Genomic DNA, 18,854 nt, shown 5'->3' with positions numbered 1-18,854 from the left:
ATTATTATGGGTAATTTATACTTTTGTGTGACTGAGTTTTGGGCCTAGAGAGAGAAAAATGTGTGGGAGGGGAACCACAAAGTGTGTGTCAAGTTGAGAACAATAAACTTCAAAATTCAAATTTTCAAGTAAAATGTTTATTATTTAAAGAAAGAAAATGAATTTGCTATTTTGCTGACTTAGGACCTCTTTTCCACTAAAACATTGTTTTGTCAGTCAGATTCTGGGTTGTATTGTATCTTGCTTGACTTTTGTATCAGCTTCTCCCTGGGTGTTGGGAATCTATGAATCTCCCGGTACTTGTGTATTTGTGCCTCCTCTGTCTGTCTGGTGTTACAGGTCCACCTGTGGGAATTTATCTTGCCTACAGGGTAACAGACTCCTGTCAGTGTCTTCATGTTTCTGTCTCTACATTTGTTTCTGTGTATTTATATAGGTTTCTTATACTGACAGGTATTTCCCTGGCTATGCAGCCTCTTCTTTTACACACACACAAACACACACACACACACATCTGGCTGTCTCCTTTGATTACACACTCATGCATACTAGGGTGTGTGGTTTGATCCCTAAATCTTGTTTTAATAAAGTATTAGTTACTCTAAGAATGAAGATTAGGATGCCTCTGAAGGTTACTGGGGTAGTTATAAAGTTGGGGTCATATTCACCTCACTTTTTCCTTTCCCTAGGTCTTAAGATGGATATATGAAGGAGGAAAGGAGTTAGTGGAAGAATCCAAGCAAAGGAAGGAGCTGGGGCCCCTCCCCAGCCATTTTCACCTCCCTTTCCCCCACAGCCATCTAAATCCCTTTGTCATGCATCAGTTCTGCAAGTCTGCAGATCAATCTTCCAGTGGAGAAGGGAAGGAAGGGGGGCGGGGTGAGCTGCGGGCCTCGGCAAGGTGAGGAGATCAGGTCTCAGTCTTGGCTCTTACCTTTATAGAACATTCAATTCTCTGTCCCCAGAAGTTCACAATAATTGATTATGTAATTATAATAAGACTTGGAAGGAATCTTAGAAATGAAGAAAACAAGACAGAGGAGAGGGAGTACCAGTATGCCATGACTTCTAGACTAAGTAATTCTTTGCCCTATATTATATAATCTCACAGGTGCTAAAATCACTTTTATGCATGCCTGCATATGAGCCTCACACAAAGCCTTTTTGATAGAAAGAGCAAGTGATTAGCCTCAGAAAAAAAGACTAGGAAACAAACACTGACAGGTCAGTTGGCTGGCCCATTTTCGTAAGGCGGTGGAGAGATTTATTTTGCACCTTCTTGGGAGAGGACATTCTTTCCTCCATCAAGCCTTGGAGTCAAGCAGCTCTTGGGGAGAAGCAGCTGACTCAGATCAAGGAATGGAAATCAAGGATCTGGAGAAGAAAGCCTAAACTGGTGTACTCTTTGCCCTTCAATCCCACAGACTTCCTAGTCAAAGGGGAAGAAATACCAGGTCAGTATGGGTAATGGGAAGGAAACAAGTTGGGGTCAGTACAAGACAGCTGGGTCAAGGATCCGGGTGGGAAAACCTGGTTCTACTGACCCTTGAGCTTCCATCAGTGTGTCTGAAAGGCAAGAGAAAAGAAGAAACTGATCAGCCACTATCTATTAAAAAGAACTCCTTAGATCCTCCCCATACCAGTTCATATCAGATTTATTCCCCTATGACTTAATGGCCCAACCCAGCAGCACATATCCTTTGACCCAGAAATGTTCCCCTCCTCCCAATCATCTTACTCAAAAAGAGGATTCAGCTCTGTAGTAACAGACTAGGGACTGAAGAAAAAAAACAAAACACAATGACAGATGAAAGATAAGATTTTGCTGTGTGGAAAAAAAAAACAATTAAAACAAGCTAAGGAAATGCGATCAAAGGATCATTCCACTCTCCCATTCCATTTCTTCTCTCTCTTGACTGTCTAGAGAAGAAGAGAAGAAAGAGGAAGAGGAAGCAGCTCCCAATGGACACAGTGCCTTAGAAAGTGTTTTATATAAATCAGTAGAAAAAGAGAACATGATGGAAATGGAACAGAAGAGAATAGTGTTAGTGTTAGAGTCTTGGTAACAAGTCAATCTCCCTTTCTGGGCCTTAATCTTCTTGTCCTTGATCTGAGTTCTCTTCTAGCTCTGCTTCTGAAATGATGGTTTTCCCTTTTTCCTTCCCCTACCTCTCACTCATCTGGCAGAGACAAATATTGATCTCCTTGGTCCACTTCAATAGGAGGTAATAGGGAAGAAAGGAAAGATAAGGAGTAAATTAGGAAAGAAGGACATAAAATGACATAGAGTTTTAGAGTCAATCCTAGAAGGAGAAGGAAGAAAATGGGAAAGGGCAGTCTAGGTGGAAACTTCGAAAGAAAAAACCTGGGAAGGGGTGGCAGAAATGCAGGTCAAAGACTGATGAATAGCAAACAGAGACTCTTACCCACCACCCATCCTTCAAACATTCTCCTTGATTATAAAACCTGTTCTCTTCTCCAACTTTTCCAAATAAAGACACATGTAATTCCCACAAGGACCAGTACAGAGGTCAGGTATACCAAAATGATCCAGACTGGAGGAAGTTTAGGATGGTGTGACTGAAAGGAAAAAGGGATTTGATGGGCACTAATCCTCTCACAAGGACTGAGCCCCTGTGACCTCACCCCAGGTCCTGATGAAAGTACCATTTATTCCCTGGTATTTCACAAGACAAGCATATCTGGGTTTTTCTCCAGAGGGGATCTCAACATTCACAAAATTCTGATAGGTTCCATCCCCTTGTGGTTGGACAGGTTGAGATTACTAGGTACCTTTGTTCATTGGCTTCAAAAGCCATAGCAGAGTGATGTCTGGGAAGTAAAAATTGAATGCTTGGTATTATAGGATTGACTTTTTTTTTTTTACTGAAGGCTCCATAGTGAGTCACCCACACAGATGGAGGAACTGTAGGAAGAAGAGATTTCAAGTTAGATATCAGATTTTCAGTCCCCCAAATCCCTTGTCTTACAGGCTACTGGACCTCAATGTTCAAAGCAGGGGCTGGACTCCTAAACATATTGCTTTTTTGGAGAAGTAATAAAGTCAATCAGTTACCACCTTGAACTGAATTCTCCCAAAGTCAGGAAGCAAAGATGGGGGAATCAATAAAAAGAGAAACAACTACTGAGTTAAGGAACTCCTAAACACAGTCTTCACCCTCAAGAGCTCCCCATCAAAAATGATAGATAAAACCTCAATACAAAAGGGGGGGAAAAACCAACGTGAACAAAGCATTAAAAAAAAAAAAATGTGAGCTGAGAAGATTGGTAAAAGAATACCAGGATCCAGATAACTATAAGCAGTAAAGCGCAGCTTTGACTTGTAGATTTGGTAATTTTGGGGGGTGATTAATGAGATTGGGAATTTCAAAAAGTGGACAGAAAACATTTGCTGTATTTTCTTCCCTCCAGTTATTCAGGAGTCCCAATTTCTAGTACCTGTTTTCTGCTCTATCAATACCCCCAACTTCAAAGTATTTCCCAAGAGGATGAAGGCAGGTTTTCTCCAAAAAGTCCTGCCCTAGGCCTGTTCTCCTCTGGTAATCCTTGCACTCTTCCTCTCTCTTTATCATGGCTTCTGTTTCATTTGAATATCACCAAGTTCAAGGATATGAATTCCTGTCCATCATAACCATACCACCAGAAAACAAAGGCGCTCTTTGGTTTCCTTGGAACTCAACAAATTGCCTTGGCCTGGAGAATGTGAGAGATTTTGGAACCTCCCCATTCCGGACTCCACCCTGTTAAAACAGAAAAACCTCACCTCCCAGTAATTATTTCCCCAGGGTTTTACTTACAGTCCTAGATTGATATTTTGACTTTGGGACAAAAGTAGGTGTATTTCAAAGACTGCCTTATTTCACTTCAATTATTAATAAATAACTCCTATAGAGAAAAAGGGCTTTCAGTAGACTGAAAATTTACTTAGTCAACAATGTGACTTAACAGCTAAAAATAATAATTAAATGAACTGAATTAATGGAAATCCAGGGCTCAGATTCTGGTCAGATCTGAGATATTATGGTCAATTTTTATATTGACTTTACCTTACGGGGCCTCAGTTTCCTTCCTGTAAAAATAAGTTTAGACAAGACCTAAAGATCTGTGATAAACAGAGGAGGTCAAGCAGCATGGTAATAGTATTAAAAAAAAAATCTGTAAGAAGAGCCTGCTAAATAAATGGTGGATGGTTAGCCAAGAGAACACAAGAAGACAGAGGGGAATGTAGTGTTTAAAGTACTGTCACAAGGAGAAGGAATTAGATTTGTTTTTAACCACCAACACTCCCACCCATTTCCAGTACCAAGTAATGGCTGAAAATTTCAGGGAAGGTAATTTCAGCTCCATGTAAGGAAAACTTCTTAACATTTAGGTATGGAGCGGCCCATACTGGAAGTACTTATTCAAGGTCAATGTGTTTACTATGATATGGAGATTATTTTTCATATGAACTGGATAGCCTCTACATTGTATTTTAACAAAAGAAGTCTGAAGGGCATGGGGGAGATATGCCATTAAGTTCTGTCTCTTGGGGACTGTATCCCTATGTCATACATGAATGGGAGTCAGGGTTCATAAGATTAGAGCTAAAAAGGTTTATTAGGAGTTTATCTAGAACTGGAAGGACCTTCAGATACCAGTTGGTCCAACACCATCACTTTACATACCAGAAGTCACCCAATCTAAGCCCTGATTTTGCAGATGAGGAAACTGAGGTACAGAGAATTTGAAGTGACTCATTCAAGGTCAACATAGATAACAAATAATAAGAGATAGAGCTTGAATTTAACTCTGAGATTCTAGAGCCTTTTCCACTCCTCTTTACATCACAAGACTGAAGTGATCAAAGGGGGAGGGGGGGACTGGAAAGAACCTAGCATGGCCTTTTGTTTGTTTGTTTTTGCTCCCAAACCTTACCCTTATAATCTTAGAGAAAGCTTTTATCTTCCATCTCTCTACGGCTCACCGTCTCTGGTTCCCATGATTTTCAGGTTGATAGTAAAGCGCTGGGTCATGATCAGGCTTCTAATCAGTCTTCCAGGACTTCCCGAGACCCTTGTACTTGGGACTAGTGGGGATCAGGGATTCTGCCTTCTGGCCCTCCTTGCAGCACCACACAAACGGTTAGCCAACAAAGTAGCCCAGCACCGAGTAAGAGATTTGCCCCTGGCTGGGTGCCACAGCACTGAGGTAAGACCTAGCCTGAGACTGTGAAGGATTCGTCCACTGAAAACCAGAAGAAGGGTATCTTGTAGATAAATCCGGGCTCAGAAATTTGCCCCAAACCATTACGTGGAATGTATGTGTTATGTGTGTAATTTTCAAGTTGGAAAGGTGGGACAAATCTTGGCCATAAATCTGTCCTAGTCAGTAGCAAATCAGATTTGTAGTCAGAAAACGATGGAAAATTTCTATCGGTTACTTTATAGACATCCAGTCTAGGCGGTGCCAGATACCAAAGGAAATTACACGTGAGTGGGGAAAGTGGAGGAGAGAACCTAATACTAGAGTAGTGGAGGGTGGACCCTTTGAAAATGACCTGGAGTTAATGATCTTGGTTAAGAATTGGGGATTGGAGTGTTTAGAGCACCAACCCTGAAGTCAGGAGAAGCTGAGTTCAATTGTGATCTCAGACACTTAACACTTCCTAGCTCTGTGACCCTGGGCAAGTCACTTAACCCCAGTTGCCTCAGCAAGAAAAAAATTGGGGATAGGGCAATGCAGGCCGGGCAAACATGGGGCAAGTCCAGCAGTCCCGACACACCCACCGCCCGAGGGTGTCCACCAGCTAGGGCTACACTGCCAGCTCTAACAATAACAGTAACAACCGCAGCAGGGCTGCGGCTGGATACTCAGAAAACTTGAGTAGCCGGTCACCCATTTCTCCTAGATTCCGGGGTGATAGCAAACTTTAGCACCCCGGGGAGCCAGAGGAGCAGGAGGCCCGGAAAGGCTGGCTTGTGTTAGGTTCGGGACTGCAGCATGCTCTCATCCCGCCTACGGGAATCTCTCATTGGGTTACAGCTGCCCACCCCCAGGGCGGCACCCCTTCCCGACCTCTCCTATTTCCCTCCATTCACCTTCCCAGCTGTTCCAGGGAAGTCTAGGATCCCACGGGTCAGAGTCTAGCTTTTCTTCAGGTCTGGGGTATGTAGGGAAGAGAAGTGTAGATTATGCAGCCCACTGGAGCACCTGTTTAATTTAAACTTCCTCCAGGAAAAACTACATTCTTAAGCAATTTTAAAAATTAAACGGGAGGGGGGGGGGTGCGGGGGAGAAATAGGTTGCACAATGGATACAGCACCAGCCCTGCACACTAGCTGTGTGAACCTGGGCAAGTCACTTAACAAAAAAAAAATTTTTTTTTGAATTGTGGGGTTGGGTGACCTTAAAGTCCCGCTAATCTCGCCCTCCCAGAGACTCTGTCCTCAAGGCAGCGAGGCCTGGCTAAAACTAATACAGCCCAAAGCTTGTTTCAGATCTGCTATTGTTTTGGTGTGGGAAACTGTGTCAGTGTGAACGCTTTATCAGAATAGATTAATTCCCTCTACCGCTCTTAACGGCCAGAGATTTTCCTGGGCATATTGAGAGATTAAGTGACTAGCCCAGGTTTGCATTATTTTATATGAGTAGAGAAAGAGGAACTAGGCTTCTGTGTTTTATCTCCCCGCTTCCCCCTTTCGTGACTGCAGGGAATTTTAGCAGGAGCCACTGCAGATAGCGTTTTACAGACCTTTCTAGGCCGGTGGGACCGGAAGGGATGTCTAGCTAAACTTTTCTTACCCCTGTGTATACCCACACATATGTATTGTATATAAGTTGTTATTTATATAATGTGCATTATTATTTTTAATTCTCTGGAGAGATGGAGGCCAGATGTCAGTCAGTCAACGAATATTTATTGTCAGAATCTGTAAAAGCCAAGAGAGGAAATCTGAGGACATCGTGGTACCCTTTCTTCATATATGAAATCAGTAAATTGAACCAGATCCTCTCTGAGGTCTCTTCCAATTTTGTGATCCTATTATTTATTATGATGTATATTATCTGTTATGGGGTAACTACATGGCCCAGTGAATAGCATAAAAGGCCTGGAGTCAGAAAGACTCATTTTCCTGAATTCAAATCTTGCCTCAGACACTAGCTCTGTGACCTTGGGAAAATCACTTCACCCTATTTGCCTCAATTCCTCAACTATAAAATGAGCTAAAAAAAGGAAATGGCAAACCACTTTAGTATCTTTGCCGATAAAATCCTAAATAGAGTCACAGTGTTGGACAAGATGGAAAGGACTATCATCAAATCTAAATTTGTCCTCTAAAAGTCCTCTAAACTCAACCTGGGACAAAAGGCAGCCAGATTTTAAGCCTACTCCATTTCAAGGTCTTCCATCACCATCTTTCTAAGGAAGAAGAAAAGAGATGATGGTGTTTTTCCCCATTGCCCCTTCTCTCCAGGGGGTATATCCCAAAGTGTCCCTGGTCTCTGATCTACTTTCATCAAACATTGATGTGATGTAGATTACTTCTGGTCCCTGTCACAATTGTCTTTAATAGTAAGAGGTTCCTTAAACTCAGGTATTTGATTTCTTTTTTACTGTCAACTCTCTCTCATTTCTTAACCTTTTTGTAGCATATGACCCAGTTGACTGGTTGCTCTGTCTTTTAAGATCATCTCTTTTAATTTCTGAGTTTATCTGGGATAGATATTGGAGCTGGAAAATGTATTAGCTGCTCTGATGGAAACAAATGAGCCACCCTTCCAGACTCCTATGCTGCTTACTCTCTCTGGCTGTACTGGTAGTAGAGAAGTTGCTATAGCAAGAATTATATGTTAGTCCTGAAAAGTAAAAATTAATAATAATGGTAATAATTTATATAATGATTAAAGATTTGCAAAGCACTTTTCATATCCTCTCAAAAACCCTGTAAGGTTGGTGCTATTATTATCTCACTTTTACAGATGAAAAAATCGAGGTATCAAAAAGTGTATTGGCTTACCTGAAGTCTTTTTTTTTTTTTTAATAGCTACTAAATGCTGAAGCAGGATTCAAACTCAAGTCTTTTTGAATGAAAGTTTCTTGTCTCATCTCGTTGAACCTAGATCTTTCTGACTCTGAGACTTCCTCTCTACTATAGCACATTACCTCCCTATGTAGGAAAATAATTTTTTCATTATTTTCAGTTCCAAGTTAGCGTACCTGTTTTTCCACGTCACTTTCAGCATTTATCATTTTCCTTTTCTTTTATCTTAGTATTAGAGTATAATCAGAAATTACAATGCTTCCTCTCCATCCACCCCCTAGCTTTTTTTTTTTAGGTCCTTCTTAACCTCAACCATCTAATTGTATTCAACAATTAACTTAATGGCTGTGTAATTTATTAGAACTTGCAGATTCCTTAGAAAATGCAAATAGATGTTAAATGAAATACTGTTTTCAATTAAAGAATTTAATAGCTTTGTTTCAGAGGTTGATTTTTTTTTTTTTTTACCTGAGATTTAAAACCTAGGTGTGATTTCCCCTAGCACAGCATTTTTGGAAAGCAAGTGTGAAAAAAAGATATTAGATTCTTTTTAAACTCAATCTGTTCTAGTTTCCTGGAATGGGCTCCTCTCTGCCTCCTCTGGCTATTTCCAGACCATTTTCATGGTTTATCTGTTTTTGTGTCACTCTATTCAAAATCCACAAAGAAACTTCAATCAAATGTTATATTCTCCTGCTTTCTATTGCAGGGGACAGCACCTCCATCCCCAACTCCTGGCCACACCTAAGAGAAGTATGAGTCTGTGATAACCAACTTTTCCTTACTTCATCTCGCTACTGACCAAAAGGTCGGGACTGAAGCCTAAGGAACTGCAAACCTGGGGACATTGAAAAATACTATCCCCTCCTCCCCGCCCACCCCTGCAACGTGCCAGCCCATTAAATTTCCATGATCCCTGGTCTTGCAAAAGCTCTTCATTCTTTTCTTTTCTTTTCTTTCTTTCTTTCTTTCTTTCTTTCTTTCTTTCTTTTTTTTTTTTACTTTGTATAGCATTTAATTTTTCCAAATACGTGCAAAGGTAATTTTTAACAGTGATCTTCGCAAAACCCTATGTTCCAAATTTTTTCCACTTTCTTCTCCCTTTCTCCCTCCCCAAGTCAGCAAGCAATCCAATATAAGTAAAATATAAGCAGTTCCTCCCAACACATCTCCATACTCATTGTGCAAAGAAAAAAAAAATTAGATCAAAAGAGAAAAAACACTAGAAAGGGAAAAAAAAAACAAGCAAATAACTAAAAGGCAACAATACTCTTTTGATCAACATTCAATCTAAATAGTTCTCTCTCTGGATGACTTTCCATTCACAGATCTATTGGAATTGCTTTGAATCACCTCATGGTTGAAAAGAAGCTCTTTATTTCTGAAAGGACTTGCTGAATCTTTCTGAGTTCTCACAAATTAGAGCTATACTCTTTGATCTCTGACTAGTCTTTCTGAGTTTCCTATGATGATTTATCTTCTTTGCCCCATTCCTTTATTGTGGGTGTCATCCAAGGTGTTGTTCTTGACCTTATCACTCATTTTGAACTTATCATTACATCAATGGCTTAATTAAATCCTCTATAAAGAAGATTCCAAAATCTTTAGGTATTCTACATTCTTGCCAATCTAGACCATCATCCATTTCCCTCCATTTATCTTTCCTATCCTCCCACACCCATTCGTGCTAGAACACTGAGGCATTAACCTAAAAGATCTGATGGAGAAAGATCACATGGCAGCTAGTAGGAAACCGCCAAAGGCAGTTGCAGATATAAAATAGAACCTATACAGCAATATAGTAAAGAGATAGACAGGAAGAAAATCCAAGCAAGAAAGAAAACAGCTGTATTAGGTGCAAAGCAGTGTTACAATGGGGATGCTGCCCTGGGTGTGTAACTACAATAATCTAAAGGAAAAAAAAATTTAGGAAGATTTAAGGACTTCAACACCACAAATTTCTAGAAAACAATGGTGAAGCATTCTTCCCACCCCTTGACAAAGAAGTAATGGACAAATTGAGACATACATTTTTTAGATATGGCCAAATTGTGATTTTGCTTTTCTTGACTACACATATTTGTCACATAGGTAGCATTTGTCTTTCTTTTTGGAGGGGATGGAAATGGGAGGGCTTGTAGTGGTGATACTTTCCCCCCCCCCCCCCCCCAAAAAAAAAGAAATTAAAAAGTGTCAATGAAGCATTTTAACCTGATTTGATGGGACAGGGCCTGAAGCTTGGGGTTAAGTAACTTGTCCAGGGTCATACCACCAATACATATTAAGTGTCTGAGGCTGAATTTGAATTCAGGTTCTCCTGATTTCAGGGTGAAGACTCTATTCACTGTGCCATCTAACTGTCTCAATGAAGCATTTTAAAATGAGTATATAAGATACTGCCCCTTTCAAACATAGATATAAAAGGGAAAGAAAAAAAGACTTTGGGAAAAGCAAGTTAACACAATTTTGAGTTAAACCTATTCACTTCGTGTGTTTGAAAGCATCCCAAGAGCAAAATAATACATATTCTCCAATAGTTCATTTATATATGATTGTTGTAGCTGAGAAACTATCTAAATCGAAGAACTATTTGGGAGCTATGAAAAAATTGTATATTGTTTGTGAATCTGTTATCAGATAGAAGCATGGAGTTTGAATTTTTTTTTCAATGTGAGTTAGAGCTTAGTTAGTCATCCAAGATGCCAAGGTTATTCACCGCATCTTAACCTTTGTCTTGAGACTGGATTTTTTTTTAGTTTGTTTTGTTTTTTGGTGAAGCAATTGGGGTTAAGTGATTTGCCCATGATTACACAGCTAGTTAAGTATCTGAGGCCAGATTTGATTTCAGGGCCAGTGCTCTATCCACTGTGACATCTAGCTGCCCCTTGCCACTGGATTTTAATGACTGGAAGAGAGTGAGGCTGACAACTTTGTGCAACTCTTCCTCACTGATATCCAATTCATTCAAAAGACAAGCTATCACCTATGATATCATTGTTCCTCTTTGAAAACCAAGGCCAAACAACTACAGAGAAAGTTCTGGTCATAAGGAGGACCTAGATTTAGATATTAGAATGCAAAGAAGGAGACAGATTTTAAGGTGAGAAGTTGGAGATCAATATTGCAGTCACCTAGAGAGAGAAGTATCTGACCTCAGACATTTGACACTTAATAGTTGTGTGACCCAAGAGGAGACCAGAAGTATAGGAAATAACAGTAGCTGGTTCAGGCTGAACCTGCTGAGATAACTGCCTTTAGCTGGCGGACCCTGCACTTGAATGAAAGCTCAATAGAATGAGTAGAACCTTGTCTGACTGAAGAAGCAAAAGGTCTATAGATATCCTGAGAACTGATAGTGGGAAATCTGTTATGTGAAGATCTTCCTGGGATTGTTGCCATGTAGTAATTATTTATAGCTAAAGAGAAGGAAATATCAACAGGGATGCCTTGCCTTCTACTTCCTAATCAGTCTTTAGATTGAAATAGTGTAACAACTATTTTAGTGTTCAGCTACAGGAGCAGATCTGGTAAACTTTATACTATATTATATATACCAGGCTATTGTTTTACCTAAAGAGCATAATGCTGTTACCTTAGATTATTTTTTATGGTGGGTTTTTTTTTTTAATCCAAATTATATGTTTTGTTTTGTGGTGATATGATTGGAATCAAGTGACTTGTCCAGGGACAAGCATCCAGGGAGAGTTAAGTGTCTGAGACTGGATTTGAATTCAAGTCCTCCTGAGTCCAGGGCTGATGTTCTATCCACTGTGACAACTAGTTGCCCCCATTACTTTAATTTAAAAAAAAAAAAAAAAAGACTACTTCAGAGGAAGGACAATTAAGTGGTACAGTGGATAGAACACCCCAGAGTCAGGAAGACCTGAGTTCAAATTTGATCTCGGATTCTTACTAACCCTGAGCAAGTCACTTAGTCACTTAACCCCCATTGCCTTAAAGGGGGGGAAAAAAAGTCCTAAAGTAACAGAAAAATAACTTCATTCAGTAAGAAAGAGAAAAAACTCAGATGAGTAATAGCAAATGCATTTTGTAAACTGTTGGCTAAAAAATCTACCAATATTCTCTAGACTTACAGTCCAGAGTCCAAAGCTGCTCTGGGGACATGAGTTTCCATACTGTGTGTGTGTGTGTGTGTGTGTGTGTGTGTGTGTAGTTGAAGAACTTCCAGCAGCTGAACTTCCAAGGACATTTAACTTCCTCTTTTGTATTTTTAGTTTCTCTAGGTCTCTGTGACCTGTGTGAGTATGTTGAGTGGTAGCCAACATGTACTTAGATTTTAGACATATGTATTTAACCTCGAATGATGACATTTATCACTGTTCAAGTTACCAACATCTGGCCAATTAGTTGCCTGATGTATGGTTCCTCCCTGAACTAGGAATCTGCTGTTTTTGGCATGAATAACATCCAATTAAGGGGGGGGGAGGGGGAACCTATCTCTTAATGTTCTCCAACTCATGATGTAATCCTTTGTATCTAAAACCTATAAAAACTGTATACCTTATCCCCTTCTTTAGCTCTTCTATCATAAGCTCTCTCTCTTTCCCTTGCAGTGGAATTGCTCATTCTCATGAGAATTAACTAAATAAACAACTTTTCTGCTTTTTACTTTGGGAGGTCTCTGAGTAATCATTTTTGGATAGGATTTCTATCCCTCACAGTTTTGGGGGCTCAGTCTGGGATGAGTCTTTGGGGGAGATGGCTGCCCACCCCAAATGGGGATAGGCGCGCCCACGGCTAGTTTTTCCGTCGTCTCTGGCTCTGAGTGTGTAGCCTCCCTCCCTCTCTGACAAACGACCAGAGGCAGAGATACTCAGTGAAAAGCAGAATTGAAGATGAAAAGGAGAAATAGAGTCCTGACGGGCCGCGGCGGCAGTCTGAAAAGAAACATGTGTTCTCGAGGTGAGCTTGGAAAGTCTGGGATCTATTGGCTGGGTCAAGGGAGACCCGAGGGACTAGCCCTCCTAAAAATTGCTTTAGTGGACTGCTATTGACCCAACGGTAAAGGACTTTCTAAGGAGGCCTCTCTCAGGTGACTGGGGACTTGAGGGTAACGAAGGACCTACGCTGACAACTTGGTTTGAGACCAAGTTGTAAAATGGGACAGAAGCAGTCCAAAGATTTATGTCAGGACATTAGCTAGGAAATTCAAGAAAAATAGAGCTCTGGGTCTGTCTGTGTGTGTATGTTTGTCTGCTTTGCATTCTGTTCTGTGTTAAAAGTTAGCGAGCACATAAGAGATAAGAATCCAGCCTCTGTGTTGCAGGCAGTGGGTTAGGTAAGAAAAGAAGTTTGAAAAATCTTTTTCTCTCTCCCTCTACCTCTAGCTAACAGCTTCAGCTTTGTGGGGAGAAGGGGGAGGAGGAAGAGAAGGAAAAAAAATATTCAAGGTAAAGCAAGGATTTGGTGCTTAACTCTTTCCTGGTTTACTAAAGAAAAGAAGTTTGAATGGAATATCTAGGTAGATTTCAGAAAATATCATGAACTAAAGTATGGGTTAATTTTAAAATAATTTTAAATTAGTATGTTGGAAACAAGAAACTGCAGATATTGAAAGGGAGGGATAAAAATAGATTAAGAGAGGTAAATAGCTGAACACCTGGGGGGGGCAGGGGGGAGGGAGGTTGTTCTCTGACCTCTTGGACCTGTGGGAAAACTAAGCGTGTTTGTAAAAAATTGTGCCAGGAGAAGAAAGAAAAATCATTACTAGTAAGTTTGCTTTCATGAAATTAGAGAACAGAGAGTTTAAGAAGACTAAACTGGATAATTGTCAGCAACATTTGATTAAGAGTTTTGGGAATTTATTATATTTTAAAGAGTTACTATAATTTTGAAATTGAAATAAAATTGAAATCGGGGGAAATAATTTTTACTGTTGCCTTGCACAGGTTAGATTTATTCTGGGTAAAAATCTTAAAAATTGTTTGAATATTGTGGCCTTTACAACTGAAGAGAAAAACTTTTCTTTTTTTATTATTTGGTTGGACTTCAAATTGAAATTCAAAATTATTGTTATTAAACAAAATGCCAGTAGTTTACCTTGGGGGAGTCATGTTGTATCTCCCTACTTAAATGGTATATTGCTTTTTAAAAGTATTGGGTCATTTGTAAACTATATTATAAGTTTTATGAAATTTGGTTCAAAATTAATTGTGAATCTTAGAGTTTAAAGTTTAAAAAAAGGTGATTTAAAGACAAGGGAAAAGAGAGATTGATTTACAAAAGCAATTAATAGTTTAAATGGAGCATCTAGTCAGAAGGGTCACTGAGAGACAGCTGTGAGACGGGATGTGTTTTTGCAGGGGGAGAGAGCAGTGGAAAGCTTGAGCCGCTTTTGGCTGAAGAAAGCAAACTGATTTAAAGGGAACACATTGCTCTTACAAGATGTTAATTGATTGAACATTTGTTTCTATAGATACATAATGGTTTTTGTGTTTAAAGAATATAATCAGAAATGTGATATATACTTTGAAAGGGTTATTTCAAAAAGGTTTAATTGATGTTTTTAAGGACTTTTCAGATTCTTTTATGTAAAAATAGGAAGATTTAATTAACTGTATTGATGCCAGTTATTTAAAAGGGACTCCAAGGATAATAGTTTTTGCCTCTGTCCTTTTGGTAATGTTTTTGTTATGGATAATATGTAGTTTGGGATTTTTCTATGTATTGGGTATTTAAAAAAAAAGGCAAAATGATTGATATAATATTCAATTTATGGACCATCTGCTTGGGTATATAAGAATTGTGTAAGCATTCTGGGATAAATTTCTTATTGTTAAAAGTGTTACAATATGTTGATGATCCTCTTGTGGCAGGGAGGAAAAAGAGTGACCTTGTCCAAGTCACTATCAGTTTGTTAAATTATTTAGGGACCCAGGGACTGAGAATTTCTTAAGACAAATTGCAATTTGTGAAACGTGAGGTAAAATATTTGTCATTGTATAAGTGAAGGGAAAAAGAGATTAGACCCTGTACGGGTGGAGGAGATTCTTGGAATTCCTAAGCCTAGGACGAAAAAGAGCCTCCGGAAAATTTCTAGGATTGGTGGGGTATTGTAGAACCTGGATTGATGAAAATGTATTATTAACAAGTCTTTATATACTCATTTGTTAGAAGAGAAACAGATATAGTGCAATGGGATCCAGAAGGAGAACAGTTTTGAACAATTTACACAGGTGTTGATGTCAGCCCCTGTATTACTTTTGCCATCGTTAGAAAAGCCTTTTCATTTATATGTAAATATGGTAAACAGGGTGGCTTTAGGAGTATTGGCACAATTAAGGGGAGGGCAGAGACACCCAGTAGCCTTTTTGTCAAAAATTGTTAGACCCAGTGGCAAAGGGATGACCTATTTGTATTAAAGCAGTGGCAGCCACAGCACTTTTGGTAGAAGAAAGTCAGAAGTTAACCTTTGGGGGCGGTTTAATAGTGAGTGTCCGGCACCAAGTTCGATCAATTCTGAATCAAAGGGCCGGGAGGGGGCTGATTCAAGGATTTTAAAATATGAAGCCATTTTATTGGAAAGAGATGGTTTGGTACTCTCACCAGACTATGACCTTAATCCAGCCATGTTCTTATCTGTTTCCCCTGGAGCAAACATGTCCCTTGACCATGATTGTCTAAATGTGATTGATTACCAAACTAAGATTAGGGAAGATTTGCAGGAGGGCGCTCAATGGTTCATAGACAGGTCCTCACGAGTGGGGAAAAGGAAAAATGGTTATGCTATTGTTGATGGGGAGGGCTTGACTCTGGTTCAAGCTGGATCCTTGCCAAAAGAGTGGTCAGCTCAAATTTGTGAATTATATGCATTAAATTAAGCACTAAAATTGCTTGAAGGAAAGAATGGAATCATATATATATATATATATATATATATATATATATATATATATTCAAAATATGCCTGGGGAATTGTTCATATATTTGGGAAAATATGAGAAGAAAGGGGAATGGTAAATAGTAAAGGTAAGGGATTGGCACATAGGGCATCGGTCACAGAAATTTTGACTACTCTTATGTTATCTAAGAATGTTGCAGTGATTCATGTGCAGGGGGATCAAAGAGGAGATTCATTTGAGACAAGGGGAAACTGCTTTGCAGATGAGGAGGGGAAACGGGCTGGAAAAGAGAATCTGTAAGTATGGGGGAGATGATGGTGCTAATTCTGGTATTTCTGCCTCCAATGCTTCCACCTTCCCTTACCCAGAAGAGAAGCAAGAAACCCAGAACCTTGACACTCAGGAGGATAAAGAGGGGCAGTGGCTCCTCCCTGACGGCGAGAGGTACTGACCACAGCAGGTATGAGACATGTATTCCCACATTTACATCAGGGCAGTCATTGAGGTGTCCAAGACCTGTGTGATGTTGTGCTAAGTTGGTGGCACCGGCTTGTACACAATAGCAGGCAACTGGTCAGCGGGTGTCCTGTTTGTCAGAGGACGAATAGGGCGACCCAATGACAAGTCCAGAAAGGAGGAAGGCCCCCTGGTATCAGGCCTTTCCAAAGCATTCAGGTGGACTTTACCAAGCTGCCATTAGTGGGGCGTCTCAAATATCTGTTGGTCGTAGTGGACCATCTGACCTCATGGGTGGAAGCCCTTCCCCTTGCCTGGGCAACTGCCTCGGCAGTTGTAAAAGTTCTCCTTCAGCATATATCATTCCAGGGTATGGGTTGGTGGAGCAGGTAGATTCGGAACAAGGCACCCATTTCACAGTTAAAATCCTCTGATCTGTGGCCTGAGCTCTAGAAATATCCTGGGACTTACATACCCCATGGCATCCACCCTCATCAGGTAAAGTGGAAAGGATGAATAAGGAAATTAAACAGCAACTGACTAAATTGGCTGAGATACAATTGCCCTGGACTAAGTGCCTTCCCCTTGCTTTATTAAGAATTAGAACAAAACCCCAGAGGGATGTGGGATTATCACCCTATGAGTATTGTATAGTCACTTTTATCCAAAAGGGATTCAAAATTCTTCCTTGGATCCAATGTTTGAGACCAAGGATTTGTTTTTAAGGAAATAAGTCATGTGGGTACTGTAACATCTGAAAACTTTATAACTAAAAGGGCTTATTGCTCAGACTCCTCCCTTAGGATTCACAGTGCATAAGTTCTATCCTGGAGACTGGGTCCTGGTTCAGACGTGGAAGGAGGGCAAGCTGACCCTGAGCTGGGAAGGACTGTTCCCGATCCTGTTGACTTCAGATACGGTGATACGCACCAAAAAGAAAGGTTGGACACATCACACTCGAGTCAAAGGTCCTGTGGATGCGCCAAAGTGGGCAGTAGAGACTGATCCAGGAACCTTGAAAGTGCAGCTGAAATTACAGGAAACAGCAAAGACTGATGAATTGTGCATGTAAAATTTTTTTGATTTGTCTCATTTGGGGAACTCTCTTGGAACTTTTCTTGTTTGTACTAGATATTGCATTTTGCTGAACTGTATTGTTAGGAATTAGGGATATTATATATACCATTAGGAAGAATGGGGGTGTGAACCAAACCCAAGGGGTTGGAGACTGTGTCTTGTATATGCATGTATGATTTTATGCGGGTACACCTTTTGTACTGGTACCTCAAGAGCAGTGGGGTATGAAAATACCTTTCAAACCCTCATCCAAACAATAGCCACTAGCTTTAAATTGACTGACTGCTGGATATGTGGGGGACCCAAACAATTCACACGATGGCCCTGAGTACTTGTCCCTTTATTTCCAGCCTGGATATTGAGTAATAGATCAGTTGTACATGATGGTACAGGATTTTGGTCAGATCAGGAGGAACATCAGTGGAAACTAACTAATGCTGTCCCAGGAGGACATTGTTTAAATCAAACAGGCACAAGGGCCTTGGATGGGAGAAAGTAAATGCGAATGGACTTTTACCCACCGGCCAGAGAAGGTAGCTATTATAGATTGTAGTAAATATAAAAATAGATAGAATAAAACAAGTATTGTTTGTGACGATGGGTCAGTGATTAAATGTTCTCATCAACATGCAGTAAAAGGTAGTGAAGAATGCTTGAGGGAATTTAGAAAGAAACCAACTTTTCAAACACCCTGAGATTTATGGAGATGTTTAAGATTAAATAGTACAAAGTCAGGTACTGCTAGTACTGTAATGAGATGGAAGTGGGAAAATAGTAATGGAACTATTAGAAAAATGTTTGGTAACTTTTGGAGTAATATAGATTTTACTGGGGAAAATGATTGTAATTGCACTTAGATGCCTGAAAAGCAACTTTGGAAGTGTAATTCAAAAACCATGAAAGGGGGACTGTTAGGCCCATGGGATATTATATATTTCCCACCCTCAACAGGAGTTTTTATCTTCTGGCATGAGAAAAGCCCAGCTTTAAGGGATTTATTGGATTTGTGGCCAGATGGCATATATTCACCTCCCAAGAAATTGGACTGGGAGTTGTTATGCAAGTACAATAAGGCCCAAGTTTTTCTTCCTTCCAGAAGATGGTGACAAACAATTAGGAATACGACTAGTATAGATACTTCTCTGATTCAAACAGGTGATGCTAATGGATGGGGAAATACATGGCTCCCAGAAAGAATCATCAAAGAGTATGGGCCAGCTACATGGGCTCAGGATGGAAGCTGAGGGTATAGGACACTAATATATATATATATATATATATATATATATATATATATATATTAAATAGGCTAATTAGATTACAAGCAGTTCTGGAGATAACAACTAACCACACTTCTCAGGCTTTTGATTGCTAGCTGATCAAGTCACTCAAACACAAGAAACTGTTTTACAGC

General features: G+C 39.9%; 1 long non-coding RNA gene across 1 annotated transcript; it reads left to right on the top strand.

The window, feature by feature from the left end:
• The first annotated feature begins 12,688 nt into the window (after positions 1-12,688).
• Positions 12,689-18,621, top strand: LOC116423216. Its single transcript, XR_004233724.1, has 3 exons — positions 12,689-12,968; positions 16,276-16,367; positions 17,154-18,621. It is a non-coding gene; the product is annotated as an uncharacterized LOC116423216 (long non-coding RNA).
• The last annotated feature ends 233 nt before the right edge of the window (positions 18,622-18,854 follow it).

This window comes from Sarcophilus harrisii, chromosome 4, assembly GCF_902635505.1.
Source record: "Sarcophilus harrisii chromosome 4, mSarHar1.11, whole genome shotgun sequence".
In the NCBI taxonomy this organism is placed as follows: Eukaryota; Metazoa; Chordata; class Mammalia; order Dasyuromorphia; family Dasyuridae; genus Sarcophilus; species Sarcophilus harrisii.
Note: the sequence above shows the minus strand (reverse complement) of the source record. Positions and strands in the feature narration are given on the sequence as shown.